Here is a 26,763-nt window from a genome sequence, read left to right on the forward strand (position 1 = left end):
CTTTTCTCTAGTGACTCAAAGCGCTTTTACATAGTGAACCCCATTATCTAAGTGACATTTAAGCCAGTGTGGGAGCAGGTGGATGAAGTATCTTGCCCAAGGACAAAACGGCAGTGACTAGAACGGCAGAAGCAGGGATCGAACCTGAAACCCTCAAGTTGCTGGCGCCACGCCCAATAAACAAAAACAGAATGCTGGACGACAGCAAAGACTTACTGTGGAGCAAAGACGGCGTCCACAATGTACATCCGAACATGACGTGACAATCAACAATGTCCCCACAAATAAGGATAAAAACAACTGAAATATTCTTGATTGCTAAAACAAATGTAGATGCAGGAAATATCGCTCAAAGGAAGACATGAAACTGCTACAGGAAAACACCAAAAAAAAGAGAAAAAGCCACCAAAATAGGAGCGCAAGACAAGAACTAAAACACTACACACAGGAAAACAGCAAAACACTCCAAATAAGTCAGGGTGTGATGTGACAGGTGGTGACAGTACACCTACTTTGAGACAAGAGCTATAGTGATGCATGCTTGGTTATGCTTTAAAGCAGGGGTCACCAACGCGGTGTCCGCGGGCACCAGGTCGCCCGTAAGGACCAGATGAGTCGCCCGCGGGCCTGTTCTAAAAAAAAAAAAAAATTTAAAAATTTTTTTTTTAAATTAAATCTACATAGAAAAAACACAAGATACACTTTCAATCAGTGCATCAACCCAAACAACCTCCCCCATGCACACTCATCCACACCCACTCACACAAAAGGGGTTATTTCTTTCTGCTACCAATATTCTGGTTCCCACAACATAGACAACACATCTGCAAGGGACACATGATTGTATAGGCTGCTGGTCCACTAACATTTTCATTAATTACTATTTTTTATGTAATTATTTTTATATTGTTTTACTTTCTTTTTTATCCAAGAAAATGTTTTTTATTTATTTATCTTATTTTATTTTTTAAAAAAGGGCCTTATCTTCAACAGACCAGGTTGTCAATGAAATTAGATTTGTTTAAAGGTTTTTTTTAAATCAGGCCCAGTGCAGATAATGTCCAAGTCGGACTCAGCAACACACACCTTCATTCATGTACACAGAAAAAAATTAGGGAACACAACAGATTGCATATAATTTATAAACAAAATTACATTTTCAAAATAAGCATTTATGTACAGTCCAGATTATGTCCAGGTCACTCAAATTAGGGAACACAACAACAGATATCATATAATCTATAAACATAATTATACTTTCAAAATAAGCCTTTGAGGACTTCTCATCTTTTTTTTAATGTTTTTTGGCATCATTATCGTTTTCAACCATGTAACTTTCTAAAGTTAGAAAATACTGAATAAATGTTTTAAAGAAAGTAATACTAAGTGAATATCTGTTTTTGGCCTTAAAAATAAACATTTTACCGAGTACTATAATTAAATTGACTAAATCATGATTGTCAATGAACTCTCCTAAAATAACAGAAACCACATTAAGCTTCATAAACAAACCAATCCTTAAACACATTTTTTCAACTTCCACCCAAAACAAAGACACAATATGACAATACCAAAACAAATGCATGGTGGATTCAGGCTCCTCACAACAAAATCGGCAATCACCTGACTCTGTCATATTCCATAATTTTAACATTTTCCCTGTGGGTAAGAAGTTATAAATAATTTTAATTTGAAAATAACGATTTTGCACATCGATAGTGGTTTTATAGATTAGTTTGAATATGGCATCCCATGGCAACGGGCAGTCAAAAAAGTCCCCCCATTTTCCATTTGTGTTGTATGAGGCAGCCTTCAAAGATTTCTTTATTAAATAAAAATTATATATTTTTCTATTTATTTTAGTTCCTTTTTGCCAACTACAATTTCTTATTAGAGGTTTACACACTAATAATTTAGTAGTTCCATAATTAATTATTTGTTTCCATCTTTTCCCAATGACTCCAGTTAGTTGATAAAATGAAAAGCTTGAGCAAGCATCACCATACATAGCTCTAAATTCATCATACTTCATAATTTTACCATTCTCATTGATAATATCATTGACAAAAATGATTCCTCTTTCAAACATATTTTTCCAAAAGAAAGGCTTTCCATCTATTACAATATTAGAGTTCATCCATATTAACTGCTGCAAAATATCGTCTCTTTTTTCTGGCACATAAAATTGAAAACACCACTATGAGTGGATTGTTTCCTTTATGAACCCCGCCATGTTTCCCAGCAGACTCTCTGGGAGGGGATCACTTGTAAAAAAGGATACAATTTCTTTTGATACAGTACATGTTTTTTGTCCAACAGGACATTTGTGTACCACTCAATGTTTAAATACATCTTTGGAACAATTGATGCTTTTAAAGACAGACACATAGCTTCAAGGTTGAGAAGTTTCAGGCCCCCATATTCATACTCTTTGTACAAAACTTTTCTTTTAATCTTTTCTGGTTTGCCGTTCCAGACAAAATCGAAGACCCTCCGCTCATAAATCTTAAAAAAGTTTTGTGATGGAGCTGGTAATGACAAAAACAAATAAATAAATTGAGGAATAATTAACGAGTTGGCAATAGACATTTTACCATACAAGGTTAGGGATTTCCCTTTCCATAATTGCATAATTTTGCCGAGCTTTCTTAGTCGATTATCATAATTTACTGAGCCTAGATCTTCCAGATTTTCTGGGACAACAACACCAAGTATGTTAACTGGTCCATCTGTCCACAAAACAGGCACTTTGCATTCCATTCGAAAGGACGTTCCCTTTAGATTTCTGATCCTTAACATTTTACATTTATCATAATTAAGCTTAAGGCCAGATTGCTGTGAAAATATGTCCAAAAGATTAAGAAGGTTCCGCAAACAATGAGGAAAAATCTTATCTGTGTGAATCAGCCTTTTCTGACATGAACTTCATCAAGAACAAACACAGAACACGCCTCACTGATGCACATCTGCAAGACTCACTCAGAGTTGCAGTGTCAAGTTACACACCAGAGTACAACACACTAGTTAACAGCATGCAATGCCAGGCTTCCCACTAACTGACAAAGAAACAGATAACAGATTTGGTGTCCAGTTCAAAGTGTGACATGATTTAAAAATTGGAGAGTTTACTTTTGTATTTTACATGAGTAATTATTTGTACAAACATGGTGCAAAGTAATTCATGATTTGTTAAAAAATGTTAGTGGCTAGCTAGTTAAAATGGGATACTGTGATTTCACAAGACTGTCTTAGAAGTGATCATTTGAAAATGTTCAATTTGAAAAATGTGCACTTAGAGAAAATATAAAAATAAAGTGTTGCATATTGATATTTATCTGTTTCTATATATATTTATTGTGAGAAATCATTAAGATGATCAGTGTTTCCACAAAGATAAATATCATTAATTATTAATAATAACAGAGTTAAAGGTAAATTGAGCAAATTGGCTACTTCTGCCAATTTATATAAGTGTGTATCTAACTGGTAGCCCTTCGCATTAATCAGTACCCAAGAAGTAGCCCTTGGTTTCAAAAAGGTTGGTGACCCCTGCTTTAAAGTCATATCCAACAATTGCCACAACGACTTTTTACTGTCAACTGAATTTAATTTTTTAACGATTTCTGCTGGTGGTGTGACCATACTTGCCAACCCTCCCGAATTTCAGTGCCTCTCCCGAAAATCTCCCCGGACAACCATTCTCCCGAATTTCTCCTGATTTCCAGCCAGACAACAATATTGGGGGCGTGCCTTAAAGGCACTGCCTTTAGCGTCGTCTCTCACCTGAAAAGGAGACTATTACATATGTCTCCGTTATCCATAGGTTTATATATAACCCATAAAGTAGGCAGGCACGGAGCTATTTCTCAGCGTGTGTTTATTCCAGCCGGCACGTTAATACACTGACACACAACATCCGGATTCCCATCATGCATTGTGTTTTATGCCACTTCTAAAAACAAAACTACAGCAAGTAGTAATGTCCAAAAACATAACAGAGACGAAACAGAAGAACAAAGAAGAGACAGTCATGACCCGAGACAAAGATGGCTATGCTGATAGCTGCAAGCAACATCCCGTTCTCATTTGCGGATGTTTTCAACAAATCCGTGAAGGAAATGTTCCCGGATTCAGAGATCGTTCGGCGGTACTCAAATGGCAGAACAAAGGCTACTCAAATAGTGAAAGGTAAGTGTTTTTTTGTTTTTTTTTAAGTAAGCAGCAGGTACAGTACAGTTAGTAGAACAACTGTGTTTTCATTACTGTGTACTGTAGTGTATATATATATATATATATCTATATATATATATTAAGGCTGTGAATCTATGGGTGTTCCACGATTCGGTTCAATATCGATTCTTGGGGTCACGATTCGATTCAAAATCGATTTTTTTTCCAATTCAACACGATTCTCGATTCAAAAACGATTTTTTTCCAGATTCAAAAAGATTCTCTATTCAGTCAATATGATTTCAGCAGGATCTACCCCAGTCTGCTGACATGCAAGCAGAGTAGTAGATTTTTGTAAAAAGCTTTTATAATTGTAAAGGACAATGTTTTATCAACTGATTGCAATAATGTACATTTGTTTTAACTATTAAATGAACCAAAAATATGACTTATTTTATCTTTGTGAAAATATTGGACACAGTTTGTTGTCAAGCTTATGAGATGCGATGCAAGTGTAAGCCACTGTGACACTATTGTTCTTTTTTTTAAATTTTTTTAATAAATGTCTAATGATAATGTCAATGAGGGATTTTTAATCACTGCTATGTTGAAATTGTAACTAATATTGATAATATTCATTTTTGTTTCACTACTTTTGGTTTGGTCTGTGTCGTGTTTGTGTCCTCTCAATTGCTCTGTTTATTGCAGTTCTGAGTGTTGCTGGGTCGGGTTTGGTTTTGGAATTGGACTGCATTGTTATGGTATTGCTGTGTATTGTTTTGTTGGATTGATTAATTTTTTTTAAAAAAAATTTAAAATTTTTTTTTTTTAAATCAACAAAAAAAAATCCATCCATTCATCCATCTTCTTCCGCTTATCCGAGGTCGGGTCGCGGGGGCAGCAGCCTAAGTAGGGAAGCCCAGACTTCCCTCTCCCCAGCCACTTCGTCCAGCTCTTCCCGGGGGATCCCGAGGCGTTCCCAGGCCAGCCGGGAGACATAGTCTTCCCAACGTGTCCTGGGTCTTCCCCGTGGCCTCCTACCGGTCGGACGTGCCCTAAATAAACACCTCCCTAGGGAGGCGTTCGGGTGGCATCCTGACCAGATGCCCGAACCACCTCATCTGGCTCCTCTCCATGTGGAGGAGCAGCGGCTTTACTTTGAGCTCCCCCCGGATGACAGAGCTTCTCATCCTATCTCTAAGGGCTCTCCCTTAGAGATAGGGGGAGAATTTATTTTTTAAAAATGAGAATCGATTCTGAATCGCACAACGTGAGAATCGCGATTCGAATTCGAATCGATTTTTTCCCACACCCCTAATATATATATATATATATAAGAAATACTTGAATTTCAGTGAATTCTAGCTATAAATATACTCCTCCCCCCTTAACCCCGCCCACCCCAAATCCCCCTCCCAATCTCCCGAATTGGGAGGTCTCAAGGTTGGCAAGTATGGGTGTGCCTCCGGATTATTTCAATGAAAAAAATGTGCCTGGGCTCAAAAAAGGTTGAAAAACACGAAGGTATGGTTGTTTCATTTACGCCCACAATGTCAGTGTACATAATGGGAACGTGCTGACTGCTCAACTTTTCGGACACCACGTTGCGACCGACCGTGGAGTGTTGGAATCCTTGCATGAGATGCGGCAGTGAGAAACACTCCCTGTTTTTGAGCCAAAAAGGAAGCTTCAGTCCCTTCAGTTTGTCAATGCTCTAATTCCAACAATGCTCATCACTCGGAACAAAACAACGCACACAAATAGACGCCGCAGCATTCTGAAGTCTGCAATGTGAGGGGGCGACGGTGGAGAACAGCACACACACAACTTGTACTTTCTCCACCCCATGCTTGCATGTACATGTGTATATCTGTGTGATCTGTAAATAGGCTCCCCGATGAGACACCAAGCTGTTATTAAAGAGCTCTCCCCAGTCAGCGCCCCATGATGGAGACGATTGTCATGTCGGAGCATAACATTTGCCCGCCACTGCTTGGAGTCAAGCAGCGCGGGAAAGGGACAAACACACACACATTTGTGCAACACACACACACACATCTTGCTGAACCACCAAGCACCCGCTGAGACCAATTCCAGCTGTAGTTGAATAGAGCGAGGATGATAGCCGCATCCAATGCAGCCCTTGGAGCACACGAGAGGCTTGCAAATGTTCAGGCCGGGTGCATGAGATCTCAAACTAATAGGAATCGAAGAGAGAATCCCCACTGAGGGTGACTATCAGCTGGACGTCCGCTTTTAAGAAGGCCGCTCTTTAGTGCAGCTGACCCTTGTGAACGGGGAGGAGCACGACTTTGCTGGCTTTTACCCAGTCAAAGTCAAGAAGCCCAATATTGAATATTAATACTACTACACTGCAAAAACTGAAATCTAAAGTAAGAAGAAATATCTCAAATAAGGGTGATATTTGCTTATTTTCTGTCTGATAAGATAATTCTTCTCACTAAGCAGATTTTATGTTAGTGTTTTATTTGTTTTAAGGGTTTTGGTCCTAAATGATCTCAGTAAGATATTACAGCTTGTTGCTGAGAGTTGATGACCTATATTGAGTAAAACATGCTTGAAACTAGAATATCAACTGTTGCAAAGCTGTGTCATCAACACTCACAAGTATAAAACTGCTTTTTTAAAGTAAGAATTTCTTATTTCAAGCATAAAAAATTAAAAATCATGACTTTGACACAATTGTGTCTCCTAATTAAAACGGATGACAGCCAAATGGACTTTACTGTTTTATTTTCAATGAAACAATAGAACATAGGTACTCATATAGTAGTACAGTTGGCACAGTACAGTGAACTGACAGTTAATATTTAAACATTTAACATGTGACATTTCAAACTATTTTGAACAGAAATAGTTTATGCACATTCAGATAAATTCTTCAAAATTACAATAAAAAAAATTTGGTCGGGGTCCGGGCTGTAAATATATATACATATACACATACATATATATATATGTATATATATATACATACATATATATATACATATATATATATATATACATATATATATATACATATATATATGTATGTGTATATATATATATATACACATACATATATATACACATACATATATATATTTACATATACATATATATATGTATGTGTATATATATATATATATATATATCTACATATACATATATATATATATATATATATATATATATATATATATATATATATATATATATATATATATATATATGTATATATGCGCACTAATTGACTGAAAAAGCACGCACTTGGCGCAATGATGTCATGTTATCGATGGGAAAATGCAAGAAATGTAATGCCGAGCGCATATCATTATGTCAAGATAATGGCACTGGCATTTACTTAATTTAAGAATATTTTTTCAACATATTGAGAAAAAAGGTCTCATATTTGTTTTTTCAATCAAGAAAAGTGCACTAATTAGTGAGAAAATACTTATTTGAAGGTATTTTTGGGTTCATTGAGGTTAGCTAATTTTACTTGTTTTGGAAAGTCTTGACAAGCCACATTTTTTTGTTCTATTGGCAGATAATTTTGCTTAGTTCAAGTAAAATGCCCCTAACTTATGTATTTTTTGTTCTTGTTTTTGAACACTGACTTTTTGCAGTGTACATTTTCTACTGTAACAAATGTATTGTACGCATGTGCCTTGCTGCTGGCGGGACCTTCCGCAATTTCATTGTTCTTAATGGGCAATGACAATAAAAGCCTATTTTATTCCACATTGTTCAATAAAAACCTCTCACAACTGACAATTAACTTGTTTTTGTGTTGGATTTTGACTGCTTAGACATGTGTAATGTTTGTTACTGCACTTGGGTACATACACAAACAATGAAGTAAAAAAAAAAAGCACCCAGGGGAGTTGAGAGGAAATGCAACACATTAATACACGGTGACATCACTCCAATACTAAAACCTTTACTATTTGTTTTTTTTACATTTCTTGCAATGTTTTGTGCATATGTATCATACACGGCCACCTTGACTGATTCAATGACACTATAACAGGTGTGTGATCAGAGGTGGGTAGTAACGCGCTACATTTACTCTTACATCTACTTGAGTAACTTTTGGGATAAATTGTACTTCTAAGAGTAGTTTTAATGCAACATACTTTTACTTGAGTATATTTATAGAGAAGAAACGCTACTTTTACTCTGCTGTATTTATCCACATTCAGCTCGCTACTCGCTACTGATTTTTATCGATCTGTTAATGCACGCTTTGTTTGTTTTGGTTTGTCAGACAGACCTTCAAAGTAGGACCTATCGCATGCCTGCGTTTCACCAATCAGATGCAGTCACTGGTGACGTTTGACTCCGTTTCACCAATCAAACAGAGCCAGGAGGTCACATGATTAACTGCACATAAAGTTTCAGCGGCAAACAACAACAAGCTTAAAGGCCTACTGAAAGCCACTACTACCAACCACGCAGTCTGATAGTTTATATATCAATGATGAAATCTTAACATTGCAACACATGCCAATACGGCCGGGTTAACTTATAAAGTGCAATTTTAAAATTCCCGCCACACTTCCGGTTGAAAAACTCCTTTGGATATGATTTATGCGCGTGACGTCACAAAAGCAACGGAAGTGGTTGGACCCCATCGGACCCGATAGAAAAGCCTCTTGTTTTCTTCGACAAAATTCCACATTATTCTGGACATCTGTGTTGGTGAATCTTTTGCAATTTGTTTAATGAACAATGGAGACTGCAAAGAAGAACGTTGTAGGTGGGATCGATCGGTGTATTAGCGGCTAAGTACAATACTGTAATATCTGTGATATTTGCATTAGTGTACTGTCTTTAAGGGTTTGGGGAACGCGCATGCGCGAGTGAGTTGGCGGAGAACTTGTGTGTGTGAGCGTGAGTTTTGGCTAACAGCAGCTCGTGTATGTGTGTGCGTTACTTTTTGAACTACAACCAGTTACCGCTTTTTAATAAAGCGATTGAGCAGCGCTTCCTCGTCTGTGTGACTCCTTCTCCACTGCGGGGCATTACAATACTTACAGCAACACAACAAGGACTACTTACTACGCCTAGCCGATGCTTGCCGCCAAACCCACGGATGAAGTCCTTCGTCGTGCCGTTGATCGCTGGAATGCAGGTGAGCACGGCTGTTGATGGGTTTCTATCTTCATTTGAGAACGATGCTACGCGCTAGCTCAGTAGCTAAGTGTGTCACCAATGTATTGTCTTGGAGATAAAAGTCACTTTAAATGTCCATTTCGCGTGCTCGACGCTCATTTTCAAGAGGATATAGTATCCGAGGTGGTTTAAAATACAAATCCGTGATTCACAATAGAAAAAGGAGAGAGTACATAGTTCTGTGAGGTCTGGTTGCTAAGTTAGCTTCAATGGCGTCGTTAGCACAGCATTGTTAACCTTCGCCAGCCTGGAAATCATTAACCGTGTATTTACATGTCCACTGTTTAATAGTATTGTTAATTTTCTATCTATCCTTCCAGTCAGGGGTTTATTTATTTTGTTTCTATCTTCATTTGAGAACGATGCTATTGCGCTAGCTCAGTAGCTAAGTGTGTCACCGATGTATTGTCTTGGAGATAAAAGTCACTTTAAATGTCCATTTCGCGTGCTCGACTCTCATTTTCAAGAGGATATAGTATCCGAGGTGGTTTAAAATACAAATCCGTGATTAACAATAGAAAAAGGAGAGAGTACATAGTTCTGTGAGGTCTGGTTGCTAAGTTAGCTTCAATGGCGTCGTTAGCACAGCATTGTTAACCTTCGCCAGCCTGGAAATAATTAATCGTGTATTTACATGTCCACGGTTTAATAGTATTGTTGATTTTCTATCTATCCTTCTAGTCAGGGGTTTATTTATTTTGTTTCTATCTTCATTTGAGACCGATGCTATCGCGCTAGCTCAGTAGCTAAGTGTGTCACCGATGTATTGTCTTGGAGATAAGTCACTTTAAATGTCCATTTCGCGTGCTCGAAGAGCAAGAGGATGCAGTATCCGAGGTGGTTTAAAATACAAATCTGTGATTCACAATAGAAAAAGGAGAGAGTACATAGTTCTGTGAGGTCTGGTTGCTAAGTTGCTAAGTTAGCTTCAATGGCGTCCTTAGCACAGCATTGTTAACCTTCGCCAGCCTGGAAAGCATTAACCGTGTATTTACATGTCCACGGTTTAATAGTATTGTTGATTTTCTATCTATCCTTCCAGTCAGGGGTTTATTTTTTTTGTTTCTATATGCAGTTAAAGCACGATGCTATCACGTTAGCTCGTAGGTAAAGCATTTCGCCGATGTATTGTCGTGGAGATAAAAGGCACTGAATGTCCATTTCGCGTTCTCGACTCTCATTTTCAAGAGGATATAGTATCCGAGGTGGTTTAAAATACAAATCCGTGATCCACAATATAAAAAGGAGAGTGTGGAATCCAATGAGCCAGCTTGTACCTAAGTTACGGTCAGAGTGAAAAAAGATACGTCCATCACTGCCTCCCAAGTCGTTCACTGTAACGTTCCTCATCTACGAATCTTTCATCCTCGCTCAAATTAATGGGGTAATCATCACTTTCTCTGTCCGAATCTCTCTCGCTCCATTGTAAACAATGGGGAATTGTGAGGAATACTAGCTCCTGTGACGTCACGCTACTTCCGGTACAGGCAAGGCTTTTTTTTATCAGCGAGCAAAAGTTGCGAACTTTATCGTCGATTTTCTCTACTAAATCCTTTCAGCGAAAATATGGCAATATCGCGAAATGATCAAGTATGACACATAGAATGGATCTGCTATTCCCGTTTAAATTAAAAAAAATCATTTCAGTAGGCCTTTAAGCTTACATGAACTCAACATCAAATTTGAGGAAGCACCTTGCGGTAGGTAACGTTAGTAGATATTTTGGCTGTCACCGTAGGCTAATGTTAGCATCCCTGCTATGAATCACTGTCAAATGTACATCGTGTGGGGACATTTAACGCACTGCAGCCTCATAAAGAGACACACACACACACACACACACACACACACACACACACACACACACACACACACACACACACACACACACACACACACACACACACACACACACACAGACACACACACACACACACACACACACACACACACGCATGCATACAAACACCAATCAGAAGTGCACAGTGTCAGTGTGTTCCCAGGTGCAGCCCACACCTATCAGTTTATGGTTTGCGTAAAGGCTAACTTGTTATTTTCCTTTGTAATCTCTGCCTACTGAGCCTATGGTGCTGTTAAGTTATTGTGGCTCAATTTGCCTTAATTTTTTTTATATTAATGTATTATTTAATATATATTATTGTTTTAGTTGCTTAAGAGATATTCCTGGCTCAGAATTTGCTCATTGCTATTTTTATGTTTTTGTGCACTATTTGTTGCCGTCATCATTAAACAAACAGGTTACTCATCAGTTACTCAGTACTTGAGTAGTTTTTTCACAACATACTTTTTACTTTTACTCAAGTAAATATTTGGGTGACTACTCCTTACTTTTACTTGAGTAATACATCTCTAAAGTAACAGTACTCTTACTTGAGTACATTTTCTGGCTACTCTACCCACCTCTGTGTGTGACACACTCACATCCCTCCATACTCACAGATAGGTGAACATGGCAAAAACAACAAATAGGAGTCAGTTCCGCTCTTATCGACCTTTTTTTTTGCACTTTCCATAACCTTCTTGTGAGGACCCTAGATAGTTTTGGCCCATGATGAAGCACAGGAGTGTGCAGGCTGGCATAAAATATGGAGATAGAAAACTAGACTTCATCTCTGATGTATATTTTTGGTTATTAAAGAAGAAGAGAGGGCCAATATGCGCAAGAGCGTCCATTACTGCCGTTATAGCTTTCCCTTGATTCGGAAACATTTCCATTATTCGGGTGGACTCTCCCGTTGTTGAAGGGTGCAGGTTTGAGCATTCCAAGCAGACTCTGCAATGAGTTATTTATCTTGGAGCTGAAATGGCGAGCCATTTAAAAATATAAGCGGGCAAAGTAAAAGCATGATGACGCAAATGGGGGGGAAAAAGTTGAAAGATGGACGAAAAAGGCCACTCAGGCAACAGCCAATTAACAGAGAATACTTTGATGCGAAGGTAAGCGGTACAACTGGGAGACGGTGATGTTTTCGTTTCTAAACCACAAAGACTTCCTTTTTTCATTTTTCCAGCAGGCTGGGTTTTCCTTCCTGCACAAATCAAAGAAACCCACAACAATGCACCACGACAAAACTTAGACACAATAAAAGTCAGTTGTTTTTTTTCTTCTTTACTCATGTTGTCTTCCACCTGACTGTTGTATTTTCCTAGTCTTGTCCTCAGCCGTTTCTCTATTTGGTGAATTCATAATATTTACACTTGAATATAATTATCGTCAGTAGTATTCAGTGTTGGGTTAGTTACTGAGAACCAGTAACTAGTTAGTTACTAGTTACTTTATTTCAAAAGTAACTCAGTTACTAACTCAGTTACTTACACCAAAAAGTAAAGAGTTACTGTGAAAAGTAACTGTTTAGTTAGCACACACTACATACACAAAGCCTAACCAGGTGTTTTTTCTCTCTCAAGGAATTCTGAAATAAAATCATGTCTGAAACCCAAAACACATTTACCCAGTTTTAGTTTAGAGATAAGGAAAGATTGGCCTGGCCCACTAGCATCCCTCTTTATGTTTGTGAACTTTATAGTCTATACCAGGGGTGCTCACACTTTCTGCAGGCGAGCTACTTTTCAATTGATCAAGTCGCGGGGAGCTACCTCATTCATATATATAATTTATATTTACTTATTTATGAAATATATGTTTTTGTACTTAAAGTTAAAGGTGTTTAATGATAATGCAAGCATGTTTAACACATATAGTTAATAAATTAAAGGTGTTTAATGATCATACAAGAATGTTTAATACATATAGTTAATATTGTTAATAAGTTAAAGGTGTTTAAAGATAATGCAAGCATGTTTAACACATATAGTTAATATTGTTAACAAGTTAAAGGTGTTTAAAGATAATACAAGCATGTTTAACACATAGTTAATATTGTAAACAAGTTAAAGGTGTTTAAAGATAATACAAGCATGTTTAACACATATAGTTAATATTGTTAATAAATTAAAGGTGTTTAATGATCATACAAGAATGTTTAATACATATAGTTAATATTGTTAATAAGTTAAAGGTGTTTAAAGATAATGCAAGCATGTTTAACACATATAGTTAATATTGTTAACAAGTTTAAGGTGTTTAAAGATAATGCAAGCATGTTTAACACATACAGTTAATATTGTTGATAAATTAAAGGTGTTTAATGATCATACAAGAATGTTTAATACATATAGGTAATATTGTTAATAAGTTAAAGGTGTTTAAAGATAATACAAGCATTTTTAACACATATAGTTAATATTGTTAATAAATTAAAGGTGTTTAATGATAATACAAGAATGTCTAACACATAGTTAATATTGTAATAAGTTAAAGGCCTACTGAAACCCACTACTACCGACCACGCAGTCTGATAGTTTATATATCAATGATGAAATCTTAACATTGAAACACATGCCAATACGGCCGGGTTAACTTATAAAGTGCAATTTTAAAATTCCCGCCACACTTCCGGTTGAAAATCTCCTTTGGATATGATTTATGCGCGTGACGTCATAAAATGCCCGGAAGTGTTTGGGCCCTATTGGTCACAATACACAAAGCTCTGTTTTCTTCGACAAAATTCCACAGTATTCTGGACATCTGTGTTGGTGAATCTTTTGCAATTTGTTTAATGAACAATGGAGGCTGCAAAGAAGAACGTTGTAGGTGGGATCGATCGGTATCTTAGCGGCTAAGTACAATACTTACAGCAACACAACAAGGACTACTTACCCTGACAGAAGACGCCTAGCTGATGCTTGCCGCCAAACCCACGGATGAAGTCCTTCGTCGCGCCGTTGATCGCTGGAACGCAGGTGAGCATGGCTGTTGATGGGAAGATGAGGGCTGGCTGGCGTAGGTGGAGCGCTAATGTTTTATCATAGTTCTGTGAGTTCCGGCTGCTAAGTTGCTAAATTAGCCTTAGCGTCGTTAGCAACAGCATTGTTAAGCCTTACCAGGCTGAGAATTTTTAACCGTGTAGTTACATGTACATGGTTTAATAGTATTTTTGCTCTTCTGTCTATCCTTCCAGTCAGGGGTTTATTTATTTTGTTTCTATCTTCATTTGAGAACGATGCTAGCACGTTAGCTCAGTAGCTAAGTGTGTCACCGATGTATTGTCTTGGAGATAAAAGTCACTTTGAATGTCCATTTCGCGTGCTCGACTCTCATTTTCAAGAGGATATAGTATCTGAGGTGATTTAAAATACAAATCCGTGATACACAATAGAAAAAGGAGAGAGTACATAGTTCTGTGAGTTCCGATTGCTAAGTTGCTAAATTAGCCTTAGTGTCGTTAGCAACAGCATTGTTAAGCCTTACCAGGCTGAGAATTTTTAAGCGTGTAGTTACATGTACATGGTTTAATTGTATTTTTGCTCTTCTGTCTATCCTTCCAGCCTGGGGTTTATTTATTTTGTTTCTATCTTCATTTGAGAACGATGCTAGCACGTTAGCTCAGTACCTAAGTGTGTCACCGATGTATTGTCTTGGAGATAAAAGTCACTTTAAATGTCCATTTCGCGTGCTCGACTCTCATTTTCAAGAGGATATAGTATCTGAGGTGGTTTAAAATACAAATCTGTGATCTACAATAGAAAAAGGAGAGAGTGTGGAATCCAATGAGCCAGCTTGTACCTAAGTTACGGTCAGAGCGAAAAAAGATACGTCCATCACTGCCTCTCAAGTCCTTCACTGTAACGTTCCTCATCTACGAATCTTTCATCCTCGCTCAAATTAATGGGGTAATCGTCACTTTCTCGGTCCGAATCTCTCTCGCTCCATTGTAAACAATGGGGAATTGTGAGGAATACTAGCTCCTGTGACGTCACGCTACTTCCGGTACAGGCAAGGCTTTTTTTTATCAGCGAGCAAAAGTTGCGAACTTTATCGTCGATTTTCTCTACTAAATCCTTTCAGCAAAAATATGGCAATATCACGAAATTATCAAGTATGACACATAGAATGGATCTGCTATTCCCGTTTAAATAAATAAAAATCATTTCAGTAGGCCTTTAAAGGTATTTAAAGGTAATACAAGCATGTTTAACACATATAGTTAATATTGTTAACAAGTTAACGGTGTTCAAAGATAATGCAAGCATGTTTAATACATATAGATTCTTTTCTTTCATGAAGACAAGAATATAAGTTGGTGTATTACCTGATTCTGATGACTTGCATTGATAGGAATCAGACAGCAGTGCTGATAACATCTGCATTTTCAAATGGAGGAGAAAAAAAGTCCTCCTTTCTGTCCAATACCACATGAAAGTGGTTGGTTTTTGGCATCTTATTTGTCCAGCTTCCGTACTCCTTTTTATACACTTTACAAGAAATACATTGGCGGCAAACTCCGTAGCTTGCTAGCTTGTGCACGCCAGCTTAATGAGACTCTTATTTTGTTAGTGCAGGCAGGATGAAGCAGCGCTTTTATTGTGGAACTGTGCAGTCGGTCTTTGGAGTCTTGACGACAGGTACGGCGCGAGAGTCTGTTGAAATAAAAAGTGTTTCTCGCCTTCCTGTCGGTAATTTTTTCTTAATAATGAGCTGGCAGCAGTCAGCGTCATCTCACAAGACCCTCGGGTGCCGTGAATGTCAATCAAGTGACGAAAGTGACGTCATAGTGAAGATTTATGATCGCTCATTTTTAGGACTATTTTTTTAATGCCTGGCTGGCGATCGACTGACACACCCTCCGTGATCGACCGGTAGCTCGCTATCGACGTAATGAGCACCCCTGGTCTATACATTTAGAGTGATGTGATAATCAAACACTCTAGAAGTCTATAATGAAAGAGCAACAGTATATAAGAGAATTGACAGAGTGTGTGTACCTTCAGTGCGCAGTGCCTCGTTAAAATCCAGCCGCTGTTGCTTAGGAGGTGAAGTGTGTCTCTCTTTACTAGCTTTGTCGAAGCATGTTGCTTTTGTAGCTGTTTCAGCAGATTTTAATTGCTAGGATAGGATCTTTGATCCAAGACACAACTTACATTTAACTAAAATGTTATTTTCTTTGTGGTCAACAAAAGAAAAGTAGTGAGAATATCTCCATGTTAAGAAACTCGGCTTCGGGCTTCGCCATGTCTTGTTGGTTTATGTTTCACTTTATGTTGCTGGTAAATAATATGGTTGTAGTAGTAAGCTAAAGTTAAATTATTTAGTATGCACTAATTAAATGGGCAGAGCTTTAAGAGACATTTTAGCTTTTATATTTTATAAGATATATTTTTTGTAAGAACCACAATTAATAAATATATTTCAGTGAATAACTTATTGTTCAAATCTGTATATAAATATGTACATAAAGTGTTGTAATTATATTGTAAAAGGGATGGATGGATGGATGGACGTTTAAAACAAAACTATTATTAATTAGTAAGTATACATTTTTTTAGCCTTTTTAGAGAAAATCATAACATTGTAGTAAATCATGCAAATTACTCAATGATGTCATGGTGACCACGCCCATAGCCACGCCCCCACCGCCACAGGTATCTTGGCAGTTTATGGGAAACACTGGACCTGTATGGCTGTTCACCAAGTATGCTAGCATTCTCTTGTGTGCGTGAAAAGCCGTAGATATTATGTGATTGGGCTGGCATGCAAAGGCAGTGCCTTTCAGGTTTATTGGCGCTCTGTACTTCTCCCTACGTCCGTGTACACAGCGGCGTTTTAAAAAGCTATACATTTTATTTTATCGGCCGATAATATCGGCACCCTGATATTATCGGACATCTAGTTATTAGTCATGTTTCCTAATAATGCAATATATACATTACACTTTAATATAAAATATCGGATTGACTTAATTTCAAAGTGAGTTATCCATTTAACTGTACACTGTAAAAATGACAATAGGTAAAAAAAAAAATATATATATATATATAAACTGTCTGCTCTGCTGCCAGAATTTTGCTGTAAAAAGCAGTTGTACCGTTTTTCCATGTACAGTAATTCACCATGAAACAACCGTATGTATGAGAAAATGGCCTCTTGGTTGCCAACATTTTAAGGTTAAAAACACAGTTGTACCATTTTTACATTTATAGAAATTCTCTGTAAAAAACACTGTAAATTCTACGGTAAAATGATGGCGACTGCGCTGCCTGTCTATCATACTTGCCAACCCTCCCGTTTTTAGCGGGAGAATCCCGGTATTCAGCGCCTCTCCCGACAACCTCCCGGCAGAGATTTTCTCCCGACAAACTCCCGGTATTCAGCCGGCTATGCGGAGCTGAGACTGAGTGGGGACAGCCTGTTCTCACGTCCGCTTTCCCACAATATAAACAGCTTGCCTGCCCAATGACGTCATAACATCTAGGGCTTTTAGAGACTAGAGTGCACAACTGCGCACACAACAAGGAGACGAAGCAGAAGAACGAGGAAATTACAGACATCACATGGCGACGCCGTCGACGAGCAAAATGAAGAAATACGCTTGCAAGTTCCAAAACAAATGGAAACAAGAATTTCAGTTCATCCAGGACAGTTTGAAGGGGAAGGTGTATGTTGCCTGTAAATTTTTTAGAACAGACTTCTCCATTGAACACGGTGGCCGAAATGATATACTCATCATGAACGGAGAAGTTAAACAGGACAATACTGCCATCTAGTGGATAGCCACCGGTACACTGAAATTCAAGTATTTTTTTTTTTTTTTTATGTAAATAAAATAAATATATATATATACATATATATAGCTAGAATTCACTGAAAGTCAAGTATTTCATACATATATATATATATATATATATATATATATATATTATATATATATATATATGAAATATATATGTATAATACTCGAGTTGGTGAATTCTAGCTGTAAATAGCCACGCCCCCAACCACGCCCCCCGCCCCCAAGTGGTCAATTGTACGGAATATGTACTGAACTGTGCAATCTACTAATAATTGTTTCAATCAATCAATCAATCAATCAATCAATGCATTGTTAGTGTGGGAGCCATTCTTAACTGGTCAGGGTCGGCGACGATCTTGTACTCCCAAAGACATTCTAGGTAAGCCTTTTAAAACGCTCCAATGACTCAGAGTAGCCTTGTACACACCGTACTTGTCTTTAAATACTGCCCAATGGCTTTTTATTCGAGCAGAGAACATATTTAACAAGAGTTTTTAGGAAATGCAAAAGGACCTATTTGTTCATTGAGGAATGAATGTATTGTCAGATAAAAGAGGCACTGGATTTAGCAAGAAAGGATTTCAACGAAATGCAATAGAGGGTTTTTTTGCTCATTAAAGGCCTACTGAAACCCACTACTACCGACCACGCAGTCTGATAGTTTATATATCAATGATGAAATCTTAACATTGCAACACATGCCAATACGGCCGGGTTAGATTAGTAAAGTGCAATTTAAAATTCCGCGCAAAATATCCTGCTGAAAACGTCTCGGTATGATGACGTTTGCGCGTGACGTCACGGATTGTAGAGCACATTTTGGGACAGCATTGTGGCCAGCTATTAAGTCGTCTGTTTTCATCGCAAAATTCCACAGTATTCTGGACATCTGTGTTGGTGAATCTTTTGCAATTTGTTTAATGAACAATGGAGACAGCAAAGAAGAAAGCTGTAGGTGGGAAGCGGTGTATTTCGGCCGGCTGCAGCAACACAAACACGTAGCCGGTGTTTCATTGTTTACATTCCCGAAAGATGACAGTCAAGCTTTACCATTGGCCTGTGGAGAACTGGAACAACAGAGACTCTTACCAGGAGGACTTTGAGTTGGATACGCAGACGCGGTACCGTGAGTACGCAACCAGAATGTTGCCATAAGCATTTTGTTTAATTTGTATGTGTAACGCAGTACGCAGCTGCGGCTTCCAAACATTTGATCGCTTGCCCGTACGTGCGTGCCGCTATGTGCATGTCACGTACGTAACTTTGGGGAAATATATGTGCTGTATGAACTTTGGGGAGGTGAACGGTACTTTGGGCTGTGGGATTGAGTGTGTTGTGCGGGTGTTTGATTTGTATTGGTGGGTTATATGGACAGGAGGGGGGAGGTGTTTGTTATGCGGAATTAATTTGTGGCATATTAAATATAAGCCTGGTTGTGTTGTGGCTAATAGAGTATATATATGTCTTGTGTTTATTTACTGTCTTAGTCATTCCCAGCTGAATATCAGGTCCCACCCGCCTCTCACAGCATCTTCCCAAATCTGAATCGCTTCCACTGCCCTCTAGTCCTTCACTCTCACTTTCCTCATCCACAAATCTTTCATCCTCGCTCAAATTAATGGGGAAATCGTCGCTTTCTCGGTCCGAATCGCTCTCGCTGCTGGCGGCCATGATTGTAAACCATGTGCAGATGTGAGGAGCTCCACAACCTGTGACGTCACGCTACTTCCGGTACAGGCAAGGCTTTTTTATCAGCGACCAAAAGTTGCGGACTTTATCGTCGATTTTCTCTACTAAATCCTTTCAGCAAAAATATGGCAATATCGCGACATGATCAAGTATGACACATAGAATGGACCTGCTATCCCCGTTTAAATAAGAAAATCGCATTTCAGTAGGCCTTTAACTGAAGTATAGTACAGAGTAGTTGTGGCGAGAGTAATTATTTAATTCACCCAATAATTTGCAGTTTAATACACATTTTAAAAAGTAGAATATGTCTGTCCAGTCAGCAGCATTGTAAATGAAGTTATACACTGCAAAAAGTCAGTGTTCAAAAACAAGAAAAAAAAGGCAGGGTACAACCTGGACAAGTCGCCAACGCCAACACAGACAGACAACATTCCCACTCACATTCACACACTGAACCAATTTAGTGTTGCCAATCAACCTATCCCCAGGTGCATGTCTTTGGAGGTGGGAGGAAGCCGGAGTACCCGGAAGGAACCCAATTCCTTTTTTTTTTTTTTAAATGAGTTTTTGTCTTTGGTAGCAATATGCTACATTTTTAAGTGTAAACGGTCACATTTCCTTACTGAACGATTTTACTGCATTTGTACACCTATTAAGGTTATATTAAGCCATACCCACCCCAACTCGTCTACACAATTATGTATATTATGCATTGTTAACCCTTGCAAGAGAGTAGATATACTGCATCCTAGTCATTTAAAACACTATTTTTAGTGAATGCTACATTTTAAAGCAATTATACCTCTCAATTACTTGTTTCTTTCTGCAATTCTTGTTAGTTTTTTTTTCTTCAAATCACAATGTGTTAATTTTACTGCATCCAGATTTAAAAAAATAATGACTAATATATGAGCAAAGCAAATTTGCCACAACCATTTGTAAAAAAAAATAAAAAAATAACGGTATAGTTTTTTTGATAAATGTTCATAGTATAAATTGTTGTGGTATTTCAGTTTTTTCAAATGTTAAAGACCCTAAAAAAAATTATATGTCAATGTATTGGTTTTATTTATTTTAGCTAAACAGATAAATAAAATACAAGAATGGGGAAAAAAGTTTTCTACAATGGGAAAAAACTTTTTATGAATTTTTATAATTTCGAAGTAATTCTTTAGAGGGAAAAAATTTAATTTTATGGAAATGTGTCAATTAGAAAAAAAAATACACTGAACAAAAATATAAACGCAAAACTTGTTTTTGCTTCGATTTTTCATGAGTTGAACTCAAAGATCTAAAACTTTTACTATATACACAAAATACCTATTCCTCCCAAATATTGTTCACATATCTGACTAAATCTGTGTTAGTGAGCATTTTTTTCTTTGCCAAGATAATCCATCCCACCTCACAGGTGTGGCATGTCAAGATGCTAATTAAACAGCATGATTATTGCACAGGTGTGCTATAGTTTTTAGGTTAGTGTTACCATTTACGGAAGTGCATAATGATGAGGTAAAGAAGTAGATTAAAAAATGGGGCAGTGTTAGCCTTTAAGGTTAGGGTTAAGGTTTTAGAAACGATAGCTCACTTCTAATTAAGTTAAAGTGTAGCGTGTGTATTTACAATGACCTTAAAATAGCATGATTATGGTGCTATGTTGTTGGTTTTCCAACGGGGACGGTCACTACACCAGACAAATGGCTTTACCAATAATAAAACTTCTTCTCGATACACCTTAGTACGAATAATCCACAAAGTATGTTTTTACTGAGATGGGTAGGTTGTGAGTTCAAACCCCGGCCGAGTCATACCAAAGACTATAAAAAAAATGGGACCCATTACCTCCTTGCTCGGCACTCAGCATCAAGGGTTGGAATTGGGGGTTAAATCACCAAAAATGATTCCCGGGCGCGGCACCGCTGCTGCCCACTGCTCCCCTCACCTCCCATGGGGTGAACAAGGGGATGGGTCAAATGCAGAGGACACAGTTCACCACACCTAGTGTGTGTGACAATCATTGGTACTTTAACTTTATTTATGACATGACGCTATCTCAAATGTATATCCACTAAACTTTCTACTGACATCTACTGATCGCAACTATGTTAAAGCCTTAAACTGATACAATATCTAAAATTAAGAGTTTTTCGTTTGAAATATGGTGACATAAATTAAATAAAAAATATTTAAAAAGTGAGAAAAAGTATGAAAGAACATTACAACAAAAATGTAAGTAAGATGAATATATTGCGATTGGATGACCGTGAGAGACTGTGTTGATACGGATTGTTTTGCTTTCGATTAAATTATTGTTTATATCTATTTTAACTCTGCGGTAATGTTTACAGATGAGTTTTGCACGCCATATGTCACCACAGGGAAAAACAGTGCATACAAAGTGAATAAATGACAGACGTCAAATCTTAACTCCAAACATCTCAGAACAAGCTAGTCAGGTTACTTCTAGACCTCCACCCCAGATCCCACCTCACTCCTACCCACTTCTCTAAAGTGGGCTGGCTCAAGGTGGAGGACAGAGTTAAACAACTTGCACTGAGCCTAGTCTATAAAATCTGCTACACCTCCCTGATACCGAAGTACATGTCAAACTACTTCCTTAACGTAAATGACCGCCATAACCACAACACCAGGGGGTGCTCCACTAACCACGTTAAACCCAGATTCCGAACTAACAAAGGTCTTAACTCATTCTCTTTCTATGCCACATCAATGTGGAATGCGCTCCCAACAGGTATAAAAGAAAGGGCATCTCTATCCTCCTTCAAAACCGCAATAAAAGTTCACCTCCAGGCAACTACAACCCTAAACTAACACCCTCCCCGGATTGCTAATAATCAAATGTAAACAATCAAATGCAGATACTTTTTATTTTTCTTATGCCTTCTGATCTCTCTCTCTCTCTCTCTCTATGTCCACTACTTGATGTCCATATCCCCCCCTCCACACCCCTGATTGTAAATAATGTAAATAATTAAATGTGATTATCTTGTGTGATGACTGTATTATGATGATAGTATATATGATAGTATATATCTGTATCATGAATCAATTTAAGTGGACCCCGACTTAAACAAGTTGAAAAACTTATTCGGGTGTTACCATTTAGTGGTCAATTGTACGGAATATGTACTTCACTGTGCAACCTACTAATAAAAGTCTCAATCAATCAAAAAAACATACCAGGAACGTTCTCAGTTGGTTATTTATGCATCATATAACGTACACTTATTCAGCCTGTTGTTCACTATTTTTTATTTTAAATTGCCTTTCAAATGTCTATTCTTGGTGTTGGGTTTTATCAAATAAATTTCCCCAAAAAATGCGACTTATACTCCAGTGCGACTTATGTTTTTTTCCTTCTTTATTATGCATTTTCGGCCCGTGCGACTTATACTCCGGAGCGGCTTATACTCTGAAAAATACGGTACTGCATGCAGTTATAAAGTTTTTAAACTTTATGTATCTAATAATACAACATATATTAAATTATCATACATTCTAAACATTTTGGGGTAAAAACATACATAAATATCTACTTAGTCTTATGATTTCAAAGCAAGTTATCCATCAAATTGTACACTGTAAACATGACAAATGATATATATTTTTTAAAACAGCTCGTTCTTCAGAATCCTACTGTAAGAAAAAAACTGTGGTAGCATTTTTACATTTACACTGTGAAAACAGCAACCATGTTTTTAATGCAAAACAACAAAAAACTGGAAGCTCAATCACCAGAATTTTACATTAAAAAATAGTGTGACCATTTTACTGTAACTTTTATGGTAAAATTCGCCATTTTTTGACTGCAAAATCCAGATTTTTTTTAAAATATACATTTACTACAGTATTTTTCGGAGTATAAGTCGCACCGGCTGAAAATGCATAATAAAGAAGGAAAAACACATATACAAGTCGCACTGGAGTATAAGTCACATTTTTTGGTGACATTTATTTGATAAAAGCCAACACCAAGAATAGACATTTGAAAGGCAATTTCAAATAAAGAATAGTGAACAACAGGCTGAATAAGTGTACGTTATATGAGGCATAAATAACCAACTGAGAACGTGCCTGGTATGTTAACGTAACATATTATGGTAAGAGTCATTCAAATAACTATAACATGTAGAACATGCTATACGTTTACCAAACAATCTGTCACTCCTAATCGCTAAATCCCATGAAATCTTATACGTCTAGTCTCTTACGTGAATGAGCTAAATAATATTTGATATTTTACGCTAATGTGTAAATAATTTCACACATAAGTCGCTCCTGAGTATAAGTCGCACCCCCGGCCAATTTATGAAAAAAACTGCGACTTATAGTACGAAAAATACGGTAGGTATTTCAGAAATTTTCGGCATTTTTCACATTTTGGGCTGTTTTTGCCTTTTCTTTCCCGGCTTCCCTGTGTGTCATTCTTGGGTGTATTTTTGAAAATTTTCTTCATTTTGGTTCTACCTGGGACTTATGGAACTGAAACCCGGGTAGGTATTTTTGAAAATGTTTGGAATTTTTTACATTTTCGCCTGTTTTTGCCTTGCTAAATAATATTTGATATTTTACGGTAATGTGTTAATTTCACACATACTGTAAGTCGCTCCTGAGTATAAGTCGCACCCCCGGCCAAACTATGAAAAAAACTGCGACTTATAGTCCGAAAAATACGGTACATCGCTTTTTTTTTTGTCAAAATAGAAAAAGAAAGAAATATAAAGTACTTTGATGCATATAATTTCCAATCTTTCACGGGCCGTTCAAAATATGTGGGGGGCCAGGTCTGGTCCCCTTGGCATTGAGTTTGACACCTTTGAATTAGAACAATACGAAAAATACGGTAATCAAATGCATAGGTAATCGTGCGACAATATCATGCGGCTAATCCTTATACATGTATGTTTCTTTTATTAATGTTACAAGTAGAAAAAACTGCAACATGGCCCTAAATTAAAACGAGTTTGACACCCCTGTTCTAATTTATCCAAGTTTTTGTATTCTCAGAGCATTAATCGACTGTTCAGTTAGTGTTGGACGACGTCAACGTCTTGTTGCTTAATTGCAGCATAAGTCTCCCATTCAAATAAACATGCCACTTTAGTGCTTAATTGCTGAAGGACAGAATTAACAGTGAGCACAATTAAACAGAAAACAGTGTACAAAGTAAATGTACTGAGAGTTGTTTATCTTTTTTTTGCTGCGGGGAGAAGTCCCCTGAGAACGTGGGAGAAATCCACAAGCTCGAAGAGTCAAGCACCCACTCCCACATCCCACGCACAAAACGCCTCCAGACTCGAATAAAAAGCACATTTCCTCTTGCAAATCAATATTTTGTGCATCTTGTAGATCCCACTGAAACAACGGTCAGACATTAGAATACTAAAAACGTTGCGATAAAGCTTTGTATCATGATTTGCATCAACATTTCAGCTTTTTCTCTCTACATTGAGCATTTTTGATCGACCTTTTCCCTCCCCCAGTTCCAAAAACTAACAATGGGATCCATATTGCCACCGAGCCACACTTTGGAGTCCCCTGCCCAAAAGGTTGAACATGTCATCCATAATGCAGTGGTATTGTTGCACGTGCATGTTTTTGAAAAGTTTTCCTTTTAACAACCTGTGACATATCTGCACGATAACGACGCGTGTTATAAAACAGGTACTCTCTTACCTTCGGCACTTCAGCAACTATCCATGTCCGCCAGCTGAAAGGAGATGAGAACGGAGTCTTCTGTGCGAGCACATGTTGATCTGCAGCAGCCTCACAGCAGGTTCCTCCCCCCGTGGCCACCTGAGAACCACGCAAGTGAAATCAGCTTTCCTCAATGGAACGTGCGGACCTACACAGGATGCTCGCAGCTCACTGCCCTGATGGATGCACACAGCAGGGGACGAGGAGGAAAAGGGGGCGGCGCCTTTAAAGTAGCATCAACATCAGTCATTGGAAGCTCCAAACGTGTCTTGAGGTAGACTGTGTGCATGTAGACAATTAGATGCACTCTGGAATATTGTGTGCATATGCAGATAAGCAATGTAGTAGTTTAATATAAAGCAATTTCAAAGAAATACAAAATGTGCACATTTCTATTGGTATCAGCAGCTCATAACTGGACATTTTGATACTGGACTTAAGATCAGCCTTCTACCCCTACATCACTAATATTTATAAATAAAAACTGAAATCTAAGTAAGATTAAATACCTCAAAGGGTGATATTTGCTTATTTTCTGTCTAATAAGATAATTCTTCTCACTAAGCAGATTTTATATTAAGAGTGTTTTATTTGTTTTAAGGGTTTTGGTCCCAAATGATCTCAGTAAGATATTACAGCTTGTTGCTGAGATTTGATGACCTATATTGAGTAAAACATGCTTGAAACTAGAATATCAACTGTTGCAAAGCTGTGTCATCAACACTCACAAGTATGAAACTACTTTTTTAAAGTAATAATTTCTTATTTCAAGCATGTAAAAAAAAAAAATCATGACTTTGACACAATTGTGTCTCATAATTTAAACAGATGACGGCCAAATGGACTTTGCGGTTTTATTTTCAATGAAACAATAGAAAACACGTACTCATATAGTAGTACAGTAGGCACAGTACAGCGAACTGACAGTTAATATTTTAACATTTAACATTTCTAACAATTTTGAACAGAAATAGTTCATGCACATTCAGATAAATTCCTCAAAATTAAAATTTAAAAAATTTGGGCTGGGGGCCGGGCTGTATATATGCACACTAATTGACTGAAAGAGCACGCACTTGGCGCGATGATGTCATGTTATCGATGGAAAAATACATTTTTAGACAATATGATTTGCCTGAGCGGCTAGGAGACCACGAGAGTAACAAGCGGTTGCCTTGTTGCCTTTCCATTAAGAACCATAAATTAGTTTTTAGTATAAATTTGCTGGTTTCAAGAAATTTAATGCCGGGCGCATATCATTACGTCAAGATAATGGCACTAGCATTTACTTAATTTAAGAATATTTTTCAACATATTGAGCAAAAAGGTCTCTTTTTTTCTACCAAGAAAA

General features: G+C 37.5%; 1 protein-coding gene across 2 annotated transcripts in view; it reads right to left on the reverse strand.

The window, feature by feature from the left end:
* Positions 1–25,610, reverse strand: part of LOC133648550 (G-protein coupled receptor 22-like) — a 52,185-nt gene extending 26,575 nt beyond the window's left edge. For both annotated transcript variants that reach the window (XM_062044755.1, XM_062044763.1), the window contains exon 1: positions 25,392–25,610. The gene's annotated coding sequence lies outside the window, so the exon portion shown is untranslated. The remainder of the gene's footprint in view (positions 1–25,391) is intronic.
* Between the last annotated feature and the right edge of the window lie 1,153 nt (positions 25,611–26,763).

The sequence above is a fragment of the Entelurus aequoreus genome, linkage group LG01, assembly GCF_033978785.1.
Source record: "Entelurus aequoreus isolate RoL-2023_Sb linkage group LG01, RoL_Eaeq_v1.1, whole genome shotgun sequence".
In the NCBI taxonomy this organism is placed as follows: domain Eukaryota; kingdom Metazoa; phylum Chordata; class Actinopteri; order Syngnathiformes; family Syngnathidae; genus Entelurus; species Entelurus aequoreus.